Consider the following 23,820-nt stretch of genomic DNA (forward strand, 5'->3'; position numbering starts at 1 on the left):
ATCATCATGTCAAGTTCCAATGGGTCATTCTACACCTTGTTCATGCTTTAGTTGCACCTAGGCAAGGTCATTTTCCTCTCCTAGGGTTTTGAAACTAATTTCTGTTGGACGGTCAAATCATCAGCAAAACTTGAATCCTGACAATCATACACCTTTCCCTATCCTTAAAGTACCTTATCAAATGCTTCCCATCACTGAGATCCCCCAAATTCCTCATTTTCGCGCAAACCCTAGTTTCTTGGTACAACTTGGCAATTTTCTAGGTTGGGCCTGTGTTTTTCCCTTTTGGACCCCTTTCCCTCGCTCTATCTCTGAGATTCCACTTTCCCCTGCTTCCTAACATCCCTCCCTACTTCCAAAAATTTCCCCAAGAATTTAGAAGCCCCTTATCCCCTTCATTTCGCTTCATTTTGACAAAATCCCTTGTTTCACACATCGGGATAAGCTTAACTCAAAAGATGTTTCAGAGCAATCAAAGATGAATTTTGGAAAAATGAGAGAGTTTTTTATCCACAACATACCAAAGAAGAAAAACCTCCCTAACGTTTTACACAGGTGTCATGGTTTTAGAGAAATGTCAAAAATACAATCGCCTCGGGAGAATTGATGCACCTCTAAAGTGACCTTGGAAAAATCAGGCTTTCGCCTAGCCTGGTTGACAAAATGACTTTCTTGATGAGTCAAATGATAACTAGACACAAAGAGCTTTCGAATGAGCTATCATGAGCTCAATTTGGGGTTGAGGAAGGCATTCAAAATTTGACTGCAACAGCACTCTGCCTTGAGGCAGCCTCATTTGGTACATTTTGACTAGCCTTGGGAGATTTGATTTTTGATAGGGCAAATGAACTCCAAATTGAAAAATTCCAGTTTTTTTCAAAAGTAGACTTAAGGAACTTTCCAACGAGCTATCCTACGCCCAATTTTGACACCGTGAAGGCCTCCAAAAGCCTCCTGCAAAATGCACTATGTAGCTGGGTGCGCGCTACGCATCAGCTTGGGCGCACTACGCACCCAGGGCACGCTACGCATCAACATCCTTTTCTCAGTGTAAATTTGCTCATGCACTACACACCAGGGGCGCGCTAGGCATTGGGTGAGGCATTCTACGCATTGGGAATTCTGCCCAGAAATTCGCTAGCAAGTATTCAACTCCTCTCCTAACTCAAGCAAACCACAGGTAGGCTTCATTTCCATGGCTGGTTCTTGGCTTTGCAAGATTAATGAGAAAAAATTATGATAGATGTGCCATGAAAATTAAATGTAAAAACCCTAAAGTTGCTGTGTGGATTCAAAGGCCTAGTTTGCTAGGGTTTCAAAATTACATGTTGCCAAGGTTTTCCCACTTTTGTGTTTCCTACCCCTCCCATATTCACCAACATTTTCCTCAAAAATTCTTCATAAAACCCTACACTATCCCCCTACAAAATTCTAACCCCTCCTTTCTATTAAAACCGTAATATTCCCTACTTCACCCCAAACCCTAAAATATCAGAATTTCTATGCCCTTTCCCTTCCCTAAATTCCTTGTTTTATTCTCATTGCCCCTATTTCCCTAATGTTTCTCCTTTCCTAACATTTCCCTTATATATTTGCGTCCCCTTGGTCACAGCATTTTGAAAAAAAAAAAAAAATTCCACAGTCAATTTTGCACACAGTTGTATATCAGCATATATATTCCAGCTACCTTGGTTTTAAAGAACATGTCAGAGACCGAGTCAGCTTATGAGCATGATTATGATAGTGATTCTACACCAGTGCCAAGAAGGTATCACAAAGGTGGCAAACGTGGTCGGCATGTCAGGGAGGAGCCTACCTCTTTGGCTCAATTGCAAGCTTGTCCACTTGCAATGGACTATTTCCGGTATCAATCATGTTTTGCATATTGTGAGAGGATCTCACAAATCCAGCATCATCGAGAACTAGTCCGTTTATTTGTTCTACATTTGCAGAATGGTCTTGTAAACCTTTCCAGAGTGAATTTCACCTTGTCACCCGAGACTATTTCTCAGGCCACTGGGATACCAAATGTCGGGGAGGAATGGAGTAAACGCCAATAGTTAGACAGATATTACTATGAGCCATATATTAAGCCCGGATGTATAAGACACTTGACTGCAGTTTTTCCTTTCAGATTCCTAAGGGATGAGTATGAGTCGTTGATGAAACTCATCATTCGATATTTCAGTTGCGAGGGCAGATTCTCACGTCTCTATGCGTACCATTTCCGTTTGTTGATGCATTTCACAAGGGTATGTATGATGAATATTCCATTTTTCATGTGTCGCAACATAGAGAGAATGGTGCCTTTAGTACAAAGGAAGAGCCCAACACATCAGCATAAAAGCATCTATCATTATGCATTGATCAAAATCATAGTGATGCATCAGTTGGCACAACAGGGCATTACTTGGGAGGATTTTATTTCTCGTGATCTTTTCACAGCGCCACAGCCACCTCTTGAGATTGTTCATGATGAGGGAGGGCCTTCACATCAGTTTGACATTCATGAGCCCGAGCATGTTAGCGCTCCTTCATATGTTACATACTAGAGAGGCCACAAGGCCTTATTTGCATCTGTACGACAAGTATTATCTCCACATCATGTGGAAAGGGTCTTGCCTTCTACAGTAAAGGTACAGGCACAGGTACAGGACATAGGCAAGCAATCCATGTTTGATGAGGGACCTTCAGGAGATCCGGACACTGATATTATTGACCTTGATATCAGCTCTCCTAGCATAGAGGTAAAGGAGGTCATTCAACAAAAAAATGCAGAGAATCACTTATTGCAACAGAAATTGGAAATGGCCAATTGGACAATCAACTACTTGGAGCAGCGCAACAAATAGCTAGAAGATGAACACACTCTTTATGAGTTGCGACAAATCCGAGAAGACCGAAACTTGGCCCGCAAGAGACCCGGTGATTTGACACCTATTGAGCGAGAGTCTATGCTCATCCGGGTGAACACTCATTTAGAGAAATTTTTAGCCAAGGCAAACAGAGACAAAGTTATGCTCCGCCATATGAAGAATCATTACTGGGCTCGCATGCATGTTCGCAAAGTGGAACTGAAGATCCTTAAAGGGCGATTAAGCAACGCACTAAAACGGAGAAAAAGGGCCGTTCCACTCCAAATTTTGGCCGAAGCCTCTTTGAAGGAGCATGGTATTTGATGAAACACCCCCAGCTCAAATCTCAAAAAATCTGGAGAATTTTTTGTCAATTTTGAAATTTTTGTATTAAAAACAGGTTTTTGCCCTCAACGCGTAGCGCACCACGCGCTACCCTGAAGATGGGGAGGTCCAATTCAAGAAAGGTTTGCATTTTTGGATTTTTCATGATGACACACATCTGCTTAGGCACTTCCAAGGCATTTCATCAAGGTTTGGGTCCCCAAAGGTCAAAAAACATGCAAAACATGACCTCACTACGCCTTTTTGGACACACAGGTAGCAGCCTTGGGAGAATGCATTTTTGGAGGGGAAGATGGGCACCAAATTGAAACATTCCACTTGGGATGGAAAGTAGACATATAGACCTTTCCAACAAGCCCACCTAAGCCCAATTTGGATGCCGGGAAGTGCCACAAAAGTGGGTGGAAAGGCGTGCTACGCGTAGGGTTTTGGCGCGCTACGCATGAGGATATTTTCCAAAATTTTCATCTTCAGCTCAGGAAAACGCAGCCAGTTTGACCAGTTTTGACTTGTGGTGGGATTTTTTACCCTCCTTGATGTAATTAATGAAATTTTATGTTGACATGACACTTATTTACCTATTCTAGAAGATTCATTCATAAAATAGCAAAAAATTAATGAATGAATTGGTTTCCTAGCTTATAGAGGCAAGTTGTTTTGACTGCCTAGATTATAGTGCTTTGTTTAGAATTGGTTGAAACAACTCCTAGGATGATGAGATCAACCCCTAGAGGCAAGGGAATGTGTTAGCTTGCCTATATTATGTATTTTCTTAGTCATTTTCATGGTTGGACTCTTGGGGAAGAGGCTTTGAGACTTTATTGTACATTTTACTTCAGCATTTTGGCAAAGGAAAGACCAGGGTTTTGCAGCACTGTTTGGAATTCTTGTGGCTTTATGTATTGATGGTGTGCTTCTATCAGTACTTCTAAGTTTTTTATGTGTATCATTTTCCTTCTCTCATCTTCTACAATTGAACAAATGAAGTGTGAAGGTAGAATTCATAATCTGTAATGCTCTGCCTTTAAGTTTGTTTAATATCCTATGTTTTCATCTGTTTAAGGAGAATCCTTGAGGCTTTCTTGCTCTCCTTAGCTCCTCACCTATCTGATCTATTCACCTCATTTCTTTTAAGTCATCAAACAATTGCTTACCTTGCTCCATTCAGATCTCTGTAGAAACTGTGTCTCATCCTCGAGCCCAAATTGCCTTTCCCATTTTTTTCAACAAAACCCTAAAAACAACCAAATCAAAACCTATGCACTTAATACCTAGCCTAAAATTAGTCATAAATTCAGTCATCTCGAGCCTCTTTGATTACCTTTTTCCGAGATTGACCGGAGAGAGCCCTCTCCTGTCCTCGTAGGGCTAGCTACGAGGTTGAGCGTGGTTTGATGTGGCCTCGAGTTTTTCCTTCCTCAGCCTGAGGCAAATTCGAACGCTAACAATAATCATCTATTTGGTGACTCCAATGGAGGAAGACAAACCTTTGGTGAATCCACATTGCAGTTCTGTCTTAGTTTGTGAGGCATACTCAAAGAAATCCTCAGAAATCACCAGCTGAACTAGTGCCTAACCCTAAGAAGATTGTTAAGCAGAAGAAAATTTTGCAGAAAGGAGCATAAGGATCAGGTAAGCCTTAAAAGTCCCATGTATCTCTGCTAGTGAAGAAATCACCTTTAGAGATTCATAAAGCTTCTTATTCATTCATTCCCCTTTCGAATTTCAGTGCAAAGAAAAGCCTCCCATAAATTCCATCATTTTCTTCTGTCTCTGTCATCCTTTTCATTGATCCATGCCACTCAGTCTACTAGTATCCTTTCATATACCCTGGTCATGGCAAGTCAGAAAGCTCTTACAAAGATAGAAAGAATCATTGCTGCTAGGTATAGACCCTTGGTCTTGCCTGTCCCTTTGAATACCATGCCTGCAGGCGATTATCAAGAATATATGCCTAAGTTTAGTGGTACAGAAGGAGTAACAGCTGAAGAGCACTTAGAGTCTTTTTATTATTATGCTGACAACCTGGATATCTATGAAGAGGATGTGTGGATGAGGATTTTTGTCCAAAGCCTAGATGGGGAGGCTAGAATATGGTTTAGAGAATTACCCCCTAGGTCTATTGCAGACATTTAGGCTTTAGATGATGTGTTACTAAAGCACTGGGGGGATAGGAACGATCTGCTCTTTTATTATACTGAATTTGGGAACTTGTAGAGGGAGAATGGTGAGGTGCTGTCTGATTTCAACAAGAGATTCAACCATTTGTACGACAGAATACCATATGAAGTGAAACCCACGCTTACTTTTGTTATGCTCACTTATGCCAATGCCTTCAATTCTCAGTTCTACCTGTTGTTAAGAGAAAGAAGATGTGCTTCCTTGGCTGATATGCAAGATGCAGCCTTTGAAGTAGAATCGAACATCTTGGCTGCAGAGAGACTCGAAGGTGATGCTGAAAGGAGAAGACAAGGAGGTGAGTCCTCATCATCCTCTGATCCTAAGATTTATAAATTGGCTAGGATGATAGAGCTATTGGCCTCTGAAGTTTCCAGATTGGAGGCTGAGCAGTATTCTCAGGAAGCAGGAGCTCCTTGTTCCTTTACTCTTCCAAAGTCAAATCCATATAGAGGAGCACAGGAGCAGTTGCAGATTTTGCAAAGAAACAAAGATGCAATCAAAGATCAAACGGTGAAGACCCTTTTTCATAATATAGGCATGGAAGAAGAGCAGGCTGAAGAAGAGGAGGAGGTCCATGGTTTGGAAGATAGGGACAGTGGCCCTTTCTTAACAAAAGCTGCATATGAAGAAGCATTATCCAAAGGCACTTCTCATCAGTTTGTTGTACCTGCAAAACAACAAGCTCATCAATGGAAGAAAGTAGCCAAAGGTCCCACCATCCTCAAAGAGTCTGAGCTTGAAGCTAGCTCATCTTCCCATGACTATGCAAATCTGCAAATTAGCCAACCTGCTTTTGTCCCCTACCCAGTGATCAATAAGGGAGAGGAAAGCTCCCCATCATCTTCTATCCCTCTGTCTGCTCAAGTTACAATCCCTCACAGTTGCCCACTAGGCACTGAGGTAGGCCATAACTCAATGCCCAAGGCTGATACTGATCATCTCAGTTTTGATATTTTGATGCCTGCCCAGGTGGCCTCCACACGGCTTGAAAGGGCAGCTTGCCTGATGACAGAGGAAGAGGGTGCACAGTTTTGGGTCTCCTCCAAGGATGTGGACTGTTCTAAGAAAAATGAAGGAGCAAGTGATGTCTCTATGTCCCCCACACAAGAATACATTGGTTCACCATTCATATTAGTTGTGCAGGCCAGAAATAACATAGAGAAGTACACAACAATCATGGTTATTCATTAGGTGTACAAAGGCTCCCATAAAGAACATCCAAGGAGGAGAGCATACAGAAAGGGGATGAAATTTGATCCATATCTACCAGATAAGGTCAAATGCCCTAAATTCTTTGAGGTAGAGGATCAAATCAACCTAGTTTTGTTGATATATGATGAACCGGTCGACAGGAAGGGAAACAGTTTTGGTGGCCCAATAGATGGCCAGATTTTTGAGGATTTATGTTTAAGGTTTCCGAGCCTTAACAATTGTAAGCATTTTATTTTATAGGTTTTATGGTAGACTTAATTTGACTCCATGCCCAATGGAATACTAGGCAATGTTTTTAAGCTAGTTTTGTATGAAGGCATTGGTCTGCAGTTCTTGAGACCTCACAGGGAGGATCTCATCCCCAGAAGGAGCCAGTGTTAGCTCTGCTATAATCCAACAATTCGAGGATCAAATACAGGCCTGATCAAGTCGTTTATTCTCAGAAGGGATGTGCATCGGTCATTCTTCTCATACTCCTTCACTCCATTCGCCTTTTATAAACCCTACTACCTCCATTTTTACTCTGTAACTCTGTGAAAATCTAGGATCTTTTAGCCCCTAGGCGCTAAGCTTCAAACCCATGTAACCACGCAGCTTCGCCTAATCCTCAAATTCACCATTTCCCTATCATAACACTCGGAAACCCGTGTGATTACACCTGCACCATTCAATCATTGCATCACAATCTAACGGTCTCCGTGATTTCCCCGCTTTTTAAACTCCATTTGTTTCCCCCACTGTCCAACCGTCCATCGCATGATCCGATGGCATTCGCTTGTTCCACACCCGTGCGTTAACCCGCGGGGAAATCGGTTTCCTGCCTGTCACATACGCCACGTGTCGGAATGCTATTGCATCGCTTCCCCACGTACGAATACCGCCGCAGCTCCAAAGGCGGTGCGATAATTACCGCTCGCTACTCAAAACCACTATCCCCGCCGATTAAACCCCATGCAACTTCGACCCCCGATCACCATTGGATCTGCCCGCCCATGATCCAACAGCCCTTATTCATTCACTCCCATTTTCTCCCGATACCCTTTGCAAAACGATTCCCACCGTCAATCCACGGAATTCAACGGTTGATCTTCCTCCTCCATTTTTCCACCATGTAGTCTTCACCTACTTGGCTGTCCTATACTCCTGAAGGACGAAGGTGGGCTACAATTATGTACCCGGTGCAGTTAATCCTCAACCACTTCATTCAAGAGTTAGAAGGGTTGAGAAGAAAAACGACAGCCTCGGGCAGATTTCAACATTAACCAGTTATGGAGCATCTTTCAATCAACACTCCACCTGCTCGAGGAGTACACCAAAGCATTCAAGAAAGTCAAATTCATTCACAGACACAGTCAGATTGTAGCAGAGACTCCATCAGAGAGTTAAGGTGGTTGGTGGTCCATTATGACCCCTCCACGCATAGAACAACAGAGAATTTTTGTAAACAAACTCTATCTATACCCAAAAGACAGATGTAATGAGGTTGATGATTGTTGTTTTGATGTAAGGTTCAATTTCTGGAGACTGTAACTACTATGATACCTCCAGAGTCTGGTCTTCATTTTTAGCTAATACAAGCTTCTTTTGTTGTTAATTTCTCACTTTCCATTTCTACTCTGTTCTAGTCTATGCCTATTATTTATTTTTCATGTGCTCTTGATGTTTAGCATTAGAGGGGCTGTCATCCCACCTCTGTGTTAGAATCTAGTATGTATCATTGAATGTGCTATGTAGTTTTCTGTTTGCTTAGTGCCAAAGAGCTGTCATCCTGTCTGTGCATTAGGAAATAGATTTGCAGACCTCTTTACTGGTTGCAACCGGCCATCACATGGTATTATGCATCTCCTGGTGTGGTCAATATTCTCCATGTTCACTTAATCCTCAAACTATGAGTAATTGGTGGTCTAAAGCCTTGTAGTTTGGGGGTGTTCACCCATGTCTGCGGTTAAGCATAGTAGAAGTGGTTATCTGGCTTGAATATGCATCATTCCTTCCATTAATCCATTTCCAACATTTTGTTGAGTTTGTAATGTTCCCGAGCATCTCTGAGATACAACCTAGGAGAGTTTCTTGGGCTGATAACAGGTCCTTTAAGGTTTATCCCCAAATCCATTTTCAATGACACTTTTGGTGAGGGTCGTTAAAGGCCCATCACTAATTTTCTCTTTGGTGACACTTTTGGTGAGGGTCGTTAAAGGCCTATCACTAATTCTCTTTTTGGTGACACTTCTAGTGACGATATTTTATTGACCCTCACCAATGCTCTTTTTGGTTACTTTTGGTGATGGTCAAAAGATGTTTGTCATCATTGATCATTCCAATGAGATTTTGATGAAGCTATGTACTTGTTACTATATTTGTTTTCAAAAGATAACAATTTAAGACCATTTTTGTGGAGTCTTTTTTATTATGTGTCCAAGGTCATAGTGGCTATAATAGTGAGTCAATTTTTTTAATAATTAATTAGTGTGTATCATTTCCCTCAAGTCATAAGAATATAGTTTTCCTATGAGTCAACACATGATTAATCTCTATTAGGTTTATTATCTAGCAAATTTCCTTAAATAAAGTTCCACTAGTGTACGTAGGAAATATATTATTTAATACATAATCAAGCTCTATCAAGTTTATTAATGAGAGAAACTTAGCACTCCTCAACACTCATGGCACACCTTAACATGCTTTGGAATAGTACACTAACATTCCTTGGCACCTCGCATGTCTTGGAACATCTTTGTACCTAGAACATCTTGCCATGAGTAGGATTCCCAAGCACATGTTGGCATGCCCTAGCATAGCATAGCACTCCCCTATCATGTGTTGGAATGCCCTAGAACACCTTGGCAAAATATTGCATTGAAAAACATTAGAACTTGGAATACATTGGCACTTGGCATGTATTGGAACATATTATAAGTTTGCCTAGCATGCCCCTTTTAAAAAATATAAAGTCCCGACTTATTAACCCTCTTATGTGTTCATTTCCTTGCATGTTAGCTTGTTTATTCCTTTTTTTTCCTTGAAACTCCTTGACGCATATTGGCATACTATGGCACCATGCACATCCTAGCATGTCTTAGCACCTGGAATTCCTTGGCACTATTTGGAAAATGGAATGCCTTGGCACATGCTAACACACCTCGAAAATACCTAGCACACTCTAGCACTTCTTGAAATTCCTTGATATTACTTGGAATGCCTTACCTATGCTTAACATACCTTGTCACTCCCTCGTTGGCATGACAACTAGCACTCATTAACACTCCCCAAAGCAGCCTTATATTCATTCACTTCCATGAATTTTGACCTAGTGCTCCCTTGTGCTATCCTAGTACTCCCTAACACTCCTCAGCATCCATTGGCACTTTCTAGCACACCTTAGCACTCTTCGATATGCTCTTCCACTTCATAGCATGCATCAAACTCCCTGACAAACATTGGCACTTGGTAGGTGTTGGCACTTGGCAAGTATTATCATGTTTGGCATGCGTTGAGATGACTTGGTATAATTTGGAATGGTTTAATATTAAATTTATTTGAGATCAATTATTGGAAACTAGATGAGAAGAAACGAAGGAAGATTTGGCACTTAGAATGCATTGACACTTGGCACTTGGAACCTATTTGAACTTAGTGTTGGTTTTCCTAGCATGACCCTCAAGGTAAAGGTAAATTGATGACTTATTAACCCTATTATGTTCTGATTTACTTGTAGTCTAACTTGCTCCTCCCTTTTGTTCCCTTGACAATCCCTAGCATGCATTGTCACATCCTTGTACATCTTGGCATGCCTTCGTACTTGGCACATCTTATTTTTTTTGACATGTCTTCGTACTATTTGGCACATGTTAGCATGCCATAGCATTCCCTAACACACCTTCGTAGTCATGAACTTACAACTAGAATTACATTTTTCCATGACTTGGGAACATTACATTCACTAGAACACCTTGGCACTCCCTAGTTTTCATGCCCTCTGTTATCCTCCACAATGTCCCAGGATGATGAGGAGATTGACAGAGGTAATCATATACCAAGATTTGAGTTTGGTAGCTAGTCCTACCAAACCATATAGGGCTCTCTCTATGAAATAACAACAAAGAGATGACTAGAATGTAAAGGATTTTAAGCTAGATAGCTAGGTCCAAGTGGGTTTTCGAAAATTTAGGGTTTTATTGTTGGATAAGGGAGAAAAACTAGGTAACTAGGTCAAAGGATCAAAGGGTTACAACAAAAAATACAAAAAGGAGAAAGGTATCATTACTTTTGTGATGTATCTTAGGGTTTTTTAGTGTAGTGTAGTGTTTAGAAGAAGCAAAAGGTATTAATGAGCATGAAACATGAATTCATTAAGCAAGAAATAAAGTAACACAATGATTTTTCCATCAAAATGGAGCTTTATGCAAATAATTTTGTTTATAAAATGTAAGTAAAAATATTGAATAATTGATGAATGGAAAGAGAAGATTAATGAATTTCATATAAAGCTATAACAGAGAAAAAATGACATCACAAAAATACTGCACATGAATTCCTAGATAATAGTTGCAAATTGTGTCATTTGATTTCCAAACAATGTACAAGTACAAGCTACAATAGTTCTCTTCTCTAAAATCCAACCTGTTCTATCACTGAGAAACTAATACATAAAGACCATAACAACATCTCCCCACTATTAGGGGTTGAATCAATTACTCTAGGAACTCTTCCATGAGGTGTTTTAACCAAACCCTAATGTCTAGGGAAGTTAAAAACGACTTCTACAATTAACTTTGACTCCAACGTCTCTCATAAATGAGGTAAAATATACATAAAAACAACTTATAAATACTAACCACCCATTATTTACATTTAATTTTACCCCTCACATTCATCTACTTCACCCTTTTGATTTTTACTAGAGTCAAATTAGGAATTACAAAAAATTACACACTGAAAATTTTACAAAATCTCAGAAATTTCTAGGTGTTCAACGAGTTGTTGGAAGTCATTTTTGAGTGCCTTTATGAAGTCCAAATCCATATCATAAACGTTTTCTAGAAATCACGGAGAGCATAGATGTCTTTAGAGTGTTGTTTCACTCAAAATGACCAATTTTTGGCTAAGATATGGCCATTCTCCCAAGGTGTCTCCAGGTGTGCAACGAAATGGAAAGAGAGGGGAGAAAGGGTGATTTTTGGCCTCTGTTTTGCAAATTTCTCAAAACCTGAGTCCCAGACCAAGAATGTGGGAAAATGGGGTTTGATATGGGGTCATAATCTTTCCAAAAATGTTGATTTTACATCATTTAGAGCCTGAGGAAGAAGCAAAGTGTGATCTTGTTGTGCTGCTAGACAAAACATTTCCAAAAAATTGCAAGTCTGCACCAAAACACAAAATTTTCTCCAAACCCTCCAAAATTTTTCCATAGACACCTCCTTATCACACCCATAACTTGCTAGCACTTCCTATCATGCACTATTATTCATTCATTTCCATGCAATTGAAACTAGTCCTTCCTTGTGTTTCCCTGACACTACCTAACATACCTTGTCAATGCCTCCTTAGCACACCCAAAACTTGTTAACACTCCCTATCACAGACTCTTATTCATTCATTTACATGCAATTGAAACTAGTCCTCCGTTGTGTTTCCCTAGCACTTCCTAGCATGCATTGGCACCACACCCTAGCACCTAACACCTTTTGGCATGCCTTATCACTTGGCATGTCTTGGAATGACTAACATGCCTTGGAACTTTCTAGCATGTGTTGTCACTTCCTGGAATTCCTTGAACACCTTGGAACTCCCTAGTTGTCATGCCCTCATAGAAAGACTCACTTTTTTTGTGACTTTGGAACCCAACCAAGTCATTGAAAAATATTTTTGTCCCTAGACAAAAGTCTCCCCTTGCCTAAAATTTCTTTTTCCATCCCCTTATCGTAATCGTAGGCTTACCTATTGCAAGTCCTATTATGAAATTATCCTAATACATTTCGTCCTTGGGACACCTAGAAGACACTCTTATTCATTTGTTTCCATGCACTTTTACCTAGTTCTCCCTTGTGATGCCCTCACACTCCCCAGCACTCCTCGACATGCATTGACATTGTTTGGCATGTGTTATCACACCTTTTAATTCCTTGGCATGCCCTAGTACTCCTTAGTTATCATTCCCTCATAACTACCCTTATTGGTTTTAATAATTGGGAACCAACCAAGTCCTCCCTCGACTACAACATCTTGACCAAGTTACAGTTACTACAACTATACTATCCCTTGTTCACCTAAGAATGGCCTATAACTCATCTTAGGCTACTCATGCCCAATATTAGCTCATCTCACTTAAGCAGTTACCAAGTCAAGGCTCATGTCTAACCATGGCCATAAAACAACTAAGCAACATAGTTTACATCTTGACATGGCATAGCACCTAGCATGTCTAACAATCCCTTGGCACTATGTGGCACATTTTGGCATTCCCTGCATGCCATGGCATGCTTTAGCACTCCCTATCATACCGTACCACTCCCTGACATGTTATGGCACTCTTGCATGCCTTGGAACTACCTAGCATATAACTTTGTCACTCCCTCCTAAGCACACTTGGAATTCACTGACACTCCCTATCATACACTCTTATTCGTTCATTTCCATGCATTTTGAACTAGTTTTCCTTTGTGTTTATGTCACACTCCTTAACACTCCCTGACACACATTGGCAGACCCTAACATGCATTCAGACACCCTGACATGCATTGGCATACCTTGGCATGTCACCCTAACACTCTACCATTAATTGGCACCACCCAACATACCTTGTCGTCCCGTGCTTAGCACACCTAGAACTCGCTAACACTCCTTGTCATGCACTCTTAGTCATTCATTTCCATGCATTTGAAACTAGTGCTCCCTTATGTTTCCCTGCCACTCCATAACACTTTGTGGCATGCATTGGCACACCCTAGCACCTGAAACATCTTGGCATGTTTCCCCAGCTTCTCATATGCCTTAACACTGCCTTGCATACCTTAGCACACTTGGAACTCACTAACACTTCCTGTCACAAAATCTTAATCGTTCATTTGCATGCATTATATTCACCTATTGCTCCCTTATGTTTCCCTAGCACTCCTTAACGCTTCCTAGCACTTGTTTTTGATGGAAAAAACACTATATATAGGGTATCTCATCCTCCATTTGTGGACAAGCAAATTTGGTTAAGTATGTAATAAGAACTGAGAAGATAACCAACGAAGAGAAGGAAACAAAGAGAGAAGATTTTGGTGTTGTGTATGGGTCTATTTTAGGGCTAATATATCCACACGTGAGAAGGAAGGAAGAACTATCTACTACATAAAAGTTGAAGTTCTTGTTGTTGTCTAAGAAGTCGAATCAAGGAAGAAGATAAGAAAGGTTACATCCTGAATTATATTAAGAGTTCATACCATCCAAGCGATGAAAATCAAGGTTCAAAAGGTTGGTCAACCACACATTCTAGGGTTTATGCAAGAGGGCCAAGAACTACAGATCTGATCCATGGAACTGGAATTTGAAGGATAGTCGAGTTATTGAAGGAAGAAGCCTGATCATCATTGACTCAAGGAAAAATAAGGAAGTTGAATCAAGGCGGCTTGTGACGAGTCAAGGTTCTAGGCCATGGTCTTAGTATTCGTCAATTGAAGTTTATATAAGAAGAAGATCTCGTTTGGGTTTCCCTCTCATGTTGGAGAGGTTTTGGCCTTGGTTGATCGCATATTCTATGTGTCTCTTGTGTCCTCATTGTTTATGCATGGGTAGATTTTTGATGAAGAATATTGTTTTGAGCATTGTTTGTTATTGTGGATTAGTCTTGAATTTGTTTGTGTAGGAAAAACTGGTTGGGTTTGTAAACTATGAGTAGAGTAGTGTTTGATTGATGCATTCTTCCTACAATAGAATGTGTCTCTTAAACAATTAATTTAGTGGAAACATGGGTATTTGGAAAATTATTTTGGAATTTATGCACCTTACAAGTACATCAACTCATATAATGCATAAATATGATGGAAAGTTGTAACGTGTTGCATTATAGAAAGAATGTCGATAAAATATGATAGCTTAAATGTACATTATAGTTTGGAAAGGTGGGGAATAACTCTTATTTTGTCATAGCTAGCCTAATCAATTCATTTTTTAATATTTAAATGTCCATGATGATTTTGAAAGTAGGTGGGTAGAAATTCTTACTCATGTCATAGATAGCCTAACGAGTACTTTTCTCTATCTATAATGATACTAGATACAAAAAAAATTGTATTATGTGCTTCTTCAATTTTTTTTATAATATATCATGTTATAAAAACTTTAAAATAAGCTTCTCACTTTCGTTCTTTCATTTGTGGTAAAATTTGAACCCATCTTCTGAAAGTAGTGTTATTCTGGAGAATACCAACAATATTTTTCACTCCATAAAGATTTTAACCTATCTTTAGTCTTTGATGAGTTTTTTTGGATGATTGTACTTTAAAAATAAAGATGCATCTGCAATTTTCTCACTTGCTAATTTAGAATCAATGAAAAAAATCAAAATAATTACTTACATTTATTTGTAGAGTTTACTTGAAGTTGATGGTATAGGGTGATTACATCAAATGAGTGTGAAATTGAATTTTGAGATTTTATTAATGTCCTCAATGCTTGGAAAAAGTAATGGGATTAGATGATAAGTTAACATGTAAGGTATTTAGTGAGGCATTGCTTCTCTTCTAAGAAAAGTATATTTGAACCAAGTGCAATACCAGGGAGAGAGAGGATTCTATAGTGTGCAAATCTTAGTTGTGTGGGTTCGGGGCTAAGGCATAGTTGCTCCATTTAACTAAAGTAAAATGAGAGGAAATGAGGTAATGCATACTTTGTAAATCTTAGCTATGAGGATTTGGGGTTCAAGTCTTAGTCACTTCACAATTGAAATAAAATGATATCAAATGAGACAAGGACTTGCAAATTATTAGTTATATGTAATGACATTAAAGTGAGTAAACACAGTATCAAAATTTGAAGTAGAATCAACCCTTGTGTATGAAAAATCAGTCAAGCGTTTTTTTATGGCTGAATTCCCCCTCAAATATACATTTGATTAATGCAAAAGCTTATAAAACCACATCTATGTAATCAAGGTATCCCTCTTAGATGCACAAACCTTTCCCCTTGGCTTCCCATTGACTTTGAGGTTGTGTTCCCCTACACCCATATATGCTTACTAGGAATACTACACTCCAACATGACGAATTCTAAGATATATTGTGATAGGGGGGATGAGGGTTTCAGAAATTCTTGTTGCCACAAGAAATTCATGCGATGTTTAGTTCAACAATACGGAAGCAAAATGCTCATGTAGAAGGATTTATGGTGCTTTTTCAATTGTGGGAAATAGAAATGCCATACATTATGGTGCTTCTTGGTACAATATTGCCAATTCATGGAGAAAGATCAATGGTTCATTGGGTGGAACTACCAATGTGTGGCTGGGACCAAGCTCATGAGATTCATTTTTTACTACCATCACAATGAACTACAACCAAATTGACTCATGAGATTCATTTTTTACAACCATAACAATGAACTACATCCAAATTGGTTATAAAATATTGCATTGTTAAATGTTAATTTTTAGTTTTAAAGCTTGACATAATAATTATAAAACCAAATCTCATTTGTTTAAATAACATGGAAACCGATAATATTAGTATTAGATAATTAAACATTAATAAAAAGTATTTATAGTTTTCTTTTAATTATATAAAATCCAAATCTTAATTTGTTTAAAATTACAACTTACAACATGGTTAATTATTTTGTAATTTTGAAAAATAAAAAATATAATTTTTTGAAATGAATATACAATAAGAAAATATACATTCCATACATTTTGATATATTCATAAAATATAATGTTTTAAAAATTTAAGGATCATCGAAATTAAAAATTATTCAAATGAATGTTGAGTAGCTGAAAAAAAAGGAAATACCATTTTGTTTTTCTTTCCCACCTTTTCCTGACCTTAGTGTATTCGAATGAATGTTGAGTAGTTGAAAAAAAAGGAAATACCATGGGCACAATACAATCTAATCTATGGCTATATGGAAACAGGTACAGGTTGTTGGATTTCAGGTACTTAGATCAATCTTTAGGGTTTCTAGATGGATGGCCATTCTTAGAATTGATTTGCAAATTTATTTTATATTTTCAGATGAAATGTATGTTGAGTAGTTGAAAAAAGAAGAAGACCATGGACACAGTACAATCTGATATGTGGCTATATGGTAGATAGAGGTCGTTGGATCAATTTTTAGGGTTTCTAGATCAATGGCCATTCTTAGAATTGATTTGCAAATTTGTTTTATATTTTCACATGAAATGTTGCAGTAATTCACTAGAAGTTATTGTTTCATGGTTGAATTTGGATACATTGAGAAATAATATTGAGGAGGATCTCTTCAATGGCTTGCTCACAAAACATGGATCTATTTTAGCTGGGCAAATTTGGACCATGATGGAAGGATCAGAAGCTCTGGTCTTCTTTCAAAAGCCCAAGAAAATTCTTACACAGGTACCTTTTCTCTCCTTTAATTCCTTCCTCAATTTCAATTGCTTCAAACAATCTACTAGCGTTTTTCACATGAAATTAGGTTATTTGGGTTTTGTTTTTTAAGAATTTAGCTTCAAATGAACTAGCCCCACAATTACTATATTAGCAATGAAATTTATATTAAATATGCTTTGAACTCTTATAATAGTTTGGTGGTATACCACACCAGAAATGACAAAAATAGTAGTTTGGTAGTATACCACACCAGGAAAACAACGGGGAAACAACAACATCAACTTCTCAGGGTAACTCCCTGCCCGGCAACACGAAAATATTTTCTTGCTCTCTTTCCATTTCACGGTAGTTATTAATCAGAAATCTCAATTTCAAGCTCTGTTACCAAAAACGGAACGGAAGTCTTTGTTTCTCAAAAACACTATATAAAAATGGAATGGTACAGAAAATGGTGTTTTATACAGTAGTTTTCATTTTTTAATGCAAGAAACCGAGTTTTCCAAAAATGGTTCATTTCTTGAAACTGTTTTATGGAAAACACTGAAAACATTAATCATTCATTTGCAATAACATTGACTTCTCAGGGTAATGGAAAACATTGAAAACATTAATCATTCATTTACAATAACATCTACTTCTCAGGGTAACTCCTTGCCCTACAATACGAAAATATTTTCTTGCTCTCTTTCCATTTCACGGTAGTTATTAATCAGAATGATACGGAAAATGGTGTTTTATACGATAGTTTTCATTTTTTAAGGCAAGAAACTGAGTTTTCCAAAAATGGTTCATTTCTTGAAACTCTTTTATGGAAAACATTGAAAACATTAATCATTCATTTGCAATATGGATCTCTTCCCGATTGGACTTCGACATGAATCATAAAAAGCGTTGGTTTTCTGGATATCTTTTAAAGGCATTTTCATAGTCTATGGTTAGAAGTCAACCATATTTGTTGCAAATAGGTTGGGTGTTCTTCCTAGTGACAACACCTTGCAATAATGTTTGATATATCTTTAACAATGTTGACTATTTAAGGATTTTATTAGTTAAAGTTATGTTATATTTTTAATTGTAGCCACTATTTAGGGATTTTATTAGTTAAAGTTATGTTATATTTTTAATTGTAGCCACTATTTAGGGATTTTATTTGTTAAAGTTATGTTATATTTTTAATTGTAGCCATTGATGTGTAGCAGTGTATGGTTAAGTTTTTACAACTTATTTTTTTCTTATTTCTGTATTGCTTTTATTTAAAAGTGGATTTAGTAATTGTATCTAATATTTAAAATGTGCATTTTTATATAAAATTATAAATTTAAATGTTATAAATTATATATTTTTGTAAATTAGTAGTTAAATAATTTAGTTAATTTTTCTAGTTAATTAATTATTTTATATAAACATTGGGACACAATATTCTATTTTTCCATTGGTTTGGTTTATAACCTCTCAAATGATTGGCATAGGATTTTGATAAAACCATCCTATAGAAACTTTTATCAACTATTAGACTATCTATAATATTAAATATCATCAACCAAAGACATTAATTTAATATATAAAAAATAATAATTATCTATTATCCATCCCATTAATAGTTTTATCACACAAATACTTTTTTTATTCTTGATAAGAGAGATTATGTTAGGTAATTTGCAATAATAAAGCTTAAGAGAAACAAGCTATTGATTAATATGTCTATAATACAAAGATCTCTCTCCCTCTCGAGCATCAAGATCAACCTTTTTAAGTGAAGAGATTTGATCCCCTCAACACTTGAAAAGATCAAATCTCTCTCTCTCTCTCTCTCTCTCTCTCTCTCTCTATTTCGAGTCTTTAAGTGAAGAGATTGATCCCCTCAACACTTGAAAAGATCAAATCTCTCTCTCTCTCTCTCGAGCTACAAACCTCTTTAAGTGAAGAGATTTGATCTATCGACAGTTAAAAATGGATCTAGGTTGGTTTAGTTATTAGCCTTTGAATAGTCTCTCTCTCTATTTCGAGCTACAAACCTCTTTAAGTGAAGAGATTTGATCCATCGACAGTTAAAAATAGATCTAGGTTGATTTAGTTATTAGCCTTTGAATAGGAAGAAAAATACCATGGACAAAAACCATGGGTTAGGAGTACCATGGGAAAAAACCATGGGCAAGAAAAAACTATGCATTGGAGAATTTTATGATTTTTAAATTTTTTATTTGATTTGATTTTGTTTTATTTTGATTGAGTTAAAATGCCAGAGATTATAACATATTCCCCAGGTGGAAAGGGTCTCTTGGCACAAAAATCTAACAACCAAAAATATATTAAGAGGGGCCTAGAATAAAATACCTAGATTATGACATTTCTTTTCAAGACTTCAAGGTCTCTCTCACTTGTTTTAATTTATTAAAGAAGATTGATGAGAAAAAACTAATAAATTAAATAAATATTAAATACAGAACCATGGAATCTAACAAAACCATGTGAAAAAACTAGCAAATTAAATGAATATAAAGTACAAAACCATGGAATATAACAAAACTATTGGCCATAATTTTTTTCAAAAGTTATTTTAACATAAACAAATCTAGGGACTAAAAAATAAATGTTTGGTAAGTTCTAACCATGGGTGATAACATTTTTTTAAAATTTATTTTAACTTAATCATATTTAACAACTAAAAATGAATGATTTGGTATGTTATAACCACAAGTGATATTTATATATAATATTTAACTAAGTAGAAATTAAAAAAAGGAATCACAATTTAATAATTTATTTCACTTATTTATATTGATCAACCACACTTGTTAATTGGAGATAACAAATTTTAATGGATCCAACACAATAAAATGAAAATTAATAAAAAAATAACTAATGTCAAGAAATAATATCTAAATTTAACTATTAAAATTTAACATAAAAATAAATTTACTATACAAAACCATATATATGATGCATTAAAATAATTAATATAAAACATGACTACATACAATAATCATTTTATCAATGCAAATACAAATATGGGATAGCCATTATACACTTTAACAATAATTATGGTAAATAATATATACTAGCCTAGATCCATCTTAATTTGGGATATACCAACACCCTAAAGAGATCAAATCTCTTTTATAAATTAGTAATGTGTAGAGATATTTTATATATATTTTTATAAGTTAGTAGTAAATAATTTAGTTAATTTTTTTCTCACAAACTAGCAATTTAATATCTAGTTCAACTATACTTTTGAAATATATTATTTTTATTATTATAAAGATTAGTTTTCTATTATAATGGATAAAAGATAAATTTTTGAAAGTTTTCTCTTTAGATTTTGTCTTCAAACACATGTTGTAGTATTTATGGTTCTGGAAGTGGCAATAGTTCGAGACAACCCTCTAATTTTGGCTCTATATCCAATGGAGATCAACTCAATCTCCACCATCTTGTTACACAACCATGAAAACAATAACCCAACAACTGTGTGGAAAATGATACAATAGATCCTAAATTTGAGGTCCACTCATGTCACATCCAATAATATATACAATGTATGTGGGATCATGTACTCATCCGAAAAATGCAAAGGTTAAATCAAACTTGTATTGGATTCCATGTCTTTCTTCACTATTGTATTTTCCAGCCTAGAGGATCAAACATGAGTACTCATGAATTGCTTATGTGAGAAATGGAAGATTTGTTGATCACTATAAGTATTAAGGAATGGCCAATGTGAGCAACTAAAGCCTATGAGAAACTACCTATGAACCATAGTATTCGAGAATGTTAATAATGAATGCTTGGTTTTATGTTTCATATTTTTCTTGTTTTCTCTCTCTCCTCGTTTCTTGAATTTGAAACAAATGCTTGGTTGTATGCTTCATATTTTCTTGTTTTTCTCTCTCCTCATTTCTTGAATGTGAAATCTCCAAACTCCATTTCTCGTCTCGTTGTCATTTCTTGTTTCGTTTCCCCTTTCTAGTTTCTAGTAACATATATTTCAAGCCCTTCCTTCTAGCTTTAGTTGAATTTCCGCATTGCTCTCAACTCCAAAAGCAGGTGATAGAAGGGATGGGTAGAAAGCTTGGTAAGTGAGATAGAGTTAAAGAGGAAGAAACATTGAATCAAACACTGCAAGATTCCTCTCGTGGGGTAAAAGGATCACAACAAGGCCACAGTAAACCCCTGAGAGAGAACAAAGATGCTACCGCATGCAGTGGTAACAATCATAGTATGGTGCAGTGCTGTATATTAAGGTCCACCAATGACATCATATTAGCAAAAATCTAAGAATGAAAATAGATTGAAACAAAAACAAAAGGGAAACCCTCATTAACTCATTAGGGTCTTGCTCAATAATCGGGCAACATTTGGGTATGAAAAATCAAGGATCCCTTCTTAAAAGTCCTTATTTGCTTTTATAGATCTCTTCATATTGATGGATGGATTTGACCCTCCTCAAATGGCCATTGGATGAGTTCTGGGCAGTTGCATTCGTTAAACTTCCTGGCAACTGTTTAAATTTTTTTTTAATTTAAAACTTTTATACAGAACTTTGTCTTTCGCATTTTTTAATTTGGTGCATATGTTTTCCACTCATGCCACATTTGTTTAAATAAACTACATATTTATTTTCTTTTGATTATGTTTCTCAACTATGGCCATGAATTTATCCTAGACAAGTTTAATCGAAATAAGATATGTTCTAGGGAATTGAACATATGTTTTTTCATCACTTGTATCAATATACTTTGACAGCATGAGCATGGAAACCCGAACCCATCACTTCATCGCACTATGACCAATAGAGACTTTCCTAGATGTTGATCACAACACATAGCCCATATCATTCAAAGATATACTAGTGTTATTCTTTCACCTTGAGATGGATATAAATTTGTTTTATTGCAGTAGGGAAACAACCGCTACATTACAATACATCAACTATACTCAAAGGTAAAAACTATTTTTCCTGTATAACCACATTGAGAGTAATAAGTATCTTCCCATGTGTCATCATAGAAACAGATTCCATTTTGCTAATTCATTGTGTTTCTCATTCTAGTGGCCGCCATTATTGTGCAAGTTTCTCCTGTCACTTTTTGCCTCCATGAAAGTTGATAAGAAAATGCTAAGACAATGATAAAGGTCAAATTTTAGCAGACATTCTGAAAACCTTTTTGATCCATTTTCTAACATGGTCCACAATCTACTTTGATAGTACTACGATGTATCTCTTCCAAAACTTGATTGTCTTTCATAGCTGGACAACTAATTTGATAAATGATATCTTAAAATCTATCTTGGACTCGAACATTATTGGATGTTCTTGAAGATGGGCCAAGCGTTCACCCAAAGCATCCAAACATATCAATAACAAAACATAGTGTAACAGAAATATTCATCCTCATCCAGTTATTAAATTCGGAAATATTCCTCTAAAAGCCCAGATTTCCCATACACTGGGGCTATTACATATATAACCCCTGGTTTTAGTTTCTCTTGCATATTTGGTGATTTAGCTGGAATATTTCAAAATATAGAGTTCCTTGATGTCTTCACTCCAACTTCTTGGATACCATCTCAAAGAAAGGCTCAAAGGATATTCCAAATATTACCTTTAGAGGTGGACATTTCGACCCGAAAGGCCGAGTATCCATGCCATCAGTCACACTCTTCTGTGCATGTGTACATTACCAAGTAATTTATCATCAATAAACATTGTTGCAAGAGAATAATTGCTCAAATAAATTTCTGAGACGTTTTGGATACCTAAAGAGATTTCCTTATAAATCTCAAGTTCAGCAAAGCATCCAACATATGGATCATGAAACAGTGTATCCTCACACTATATATTCACCATGGGATTGAGACAAAGATATACAAATTGTAAACTCTCTCATGTAGATGAGAAAGTGGTGTTGGAAACTCTCCATGTTAGAATTGACATTCCTACCATATTCAAATGGTGTCCTTCCTCAATGTAAACAATTCTTCAATAATATGGCCACTCTCCCACATGTGTCACTTCTTCCAATCCTCACGCTTAATTGACACACTACACCTACGCATTTCATTCGACAATGCATATGTCTTGGGACTTTATATCCACTTTAGTGGGCCTTCATCCCTCTTCTATTACAAAGCAGACTTCTCATGGTAGGGGAAATTACAGCTCCCTACCCTCCCTCATTTCAATGCAACACGAAAATATTTTCTTGCTCTCTTTCCATTTCATGGTAGTTCTTCAATTATAAATCTCAATTTCAAGCATTTCCTTCCAAATTTGGTTGAATATTTTCATTTCTATCAACTCCAAAAGTAGGTGATAGAAAGGATGGGTAGAAGGCTTGGTACCCAAGCTAGAGTTAAAAGAGGAAGAAACATTGAGTCAGACACTAGAAGATTCCTCTCGTGGGGTAAAAGGATCACAACAAGGTGACAATAAACCCCCAAGAGAGAAAGAAGATGCTACTACATGCAGTGGTAACAATCAGAGTATGGTGTAACATTGTATATTAAGGTACCATTATCATACCCTCAAGACTTCGATTGCTGAGGAGAGAGAAAATATTTTAAAAGCAGAATATGGAAAATTTGAGGCTACAATTAACAAAGTGGAAATCTTTCACAATTTTGTTTATAGACCTCGTGAGAAAGTTACAGATGTGGATA

Source organism: Pinus tabuliformis, chromosome 8, assembly GCF_031772625.1.
Source record: "Pinus tabuliformis cultivar Carrire ecotype Pingquan chromosome 8, CPIR1, whole genome shotgun sequence".
NCBI classification, from domain to species: Eukaryota; Viridiplantae; Streptophyta; class Pinopsida; order Pinales; family Pinaceae; genus Pinus; species Pinus tabuliformis.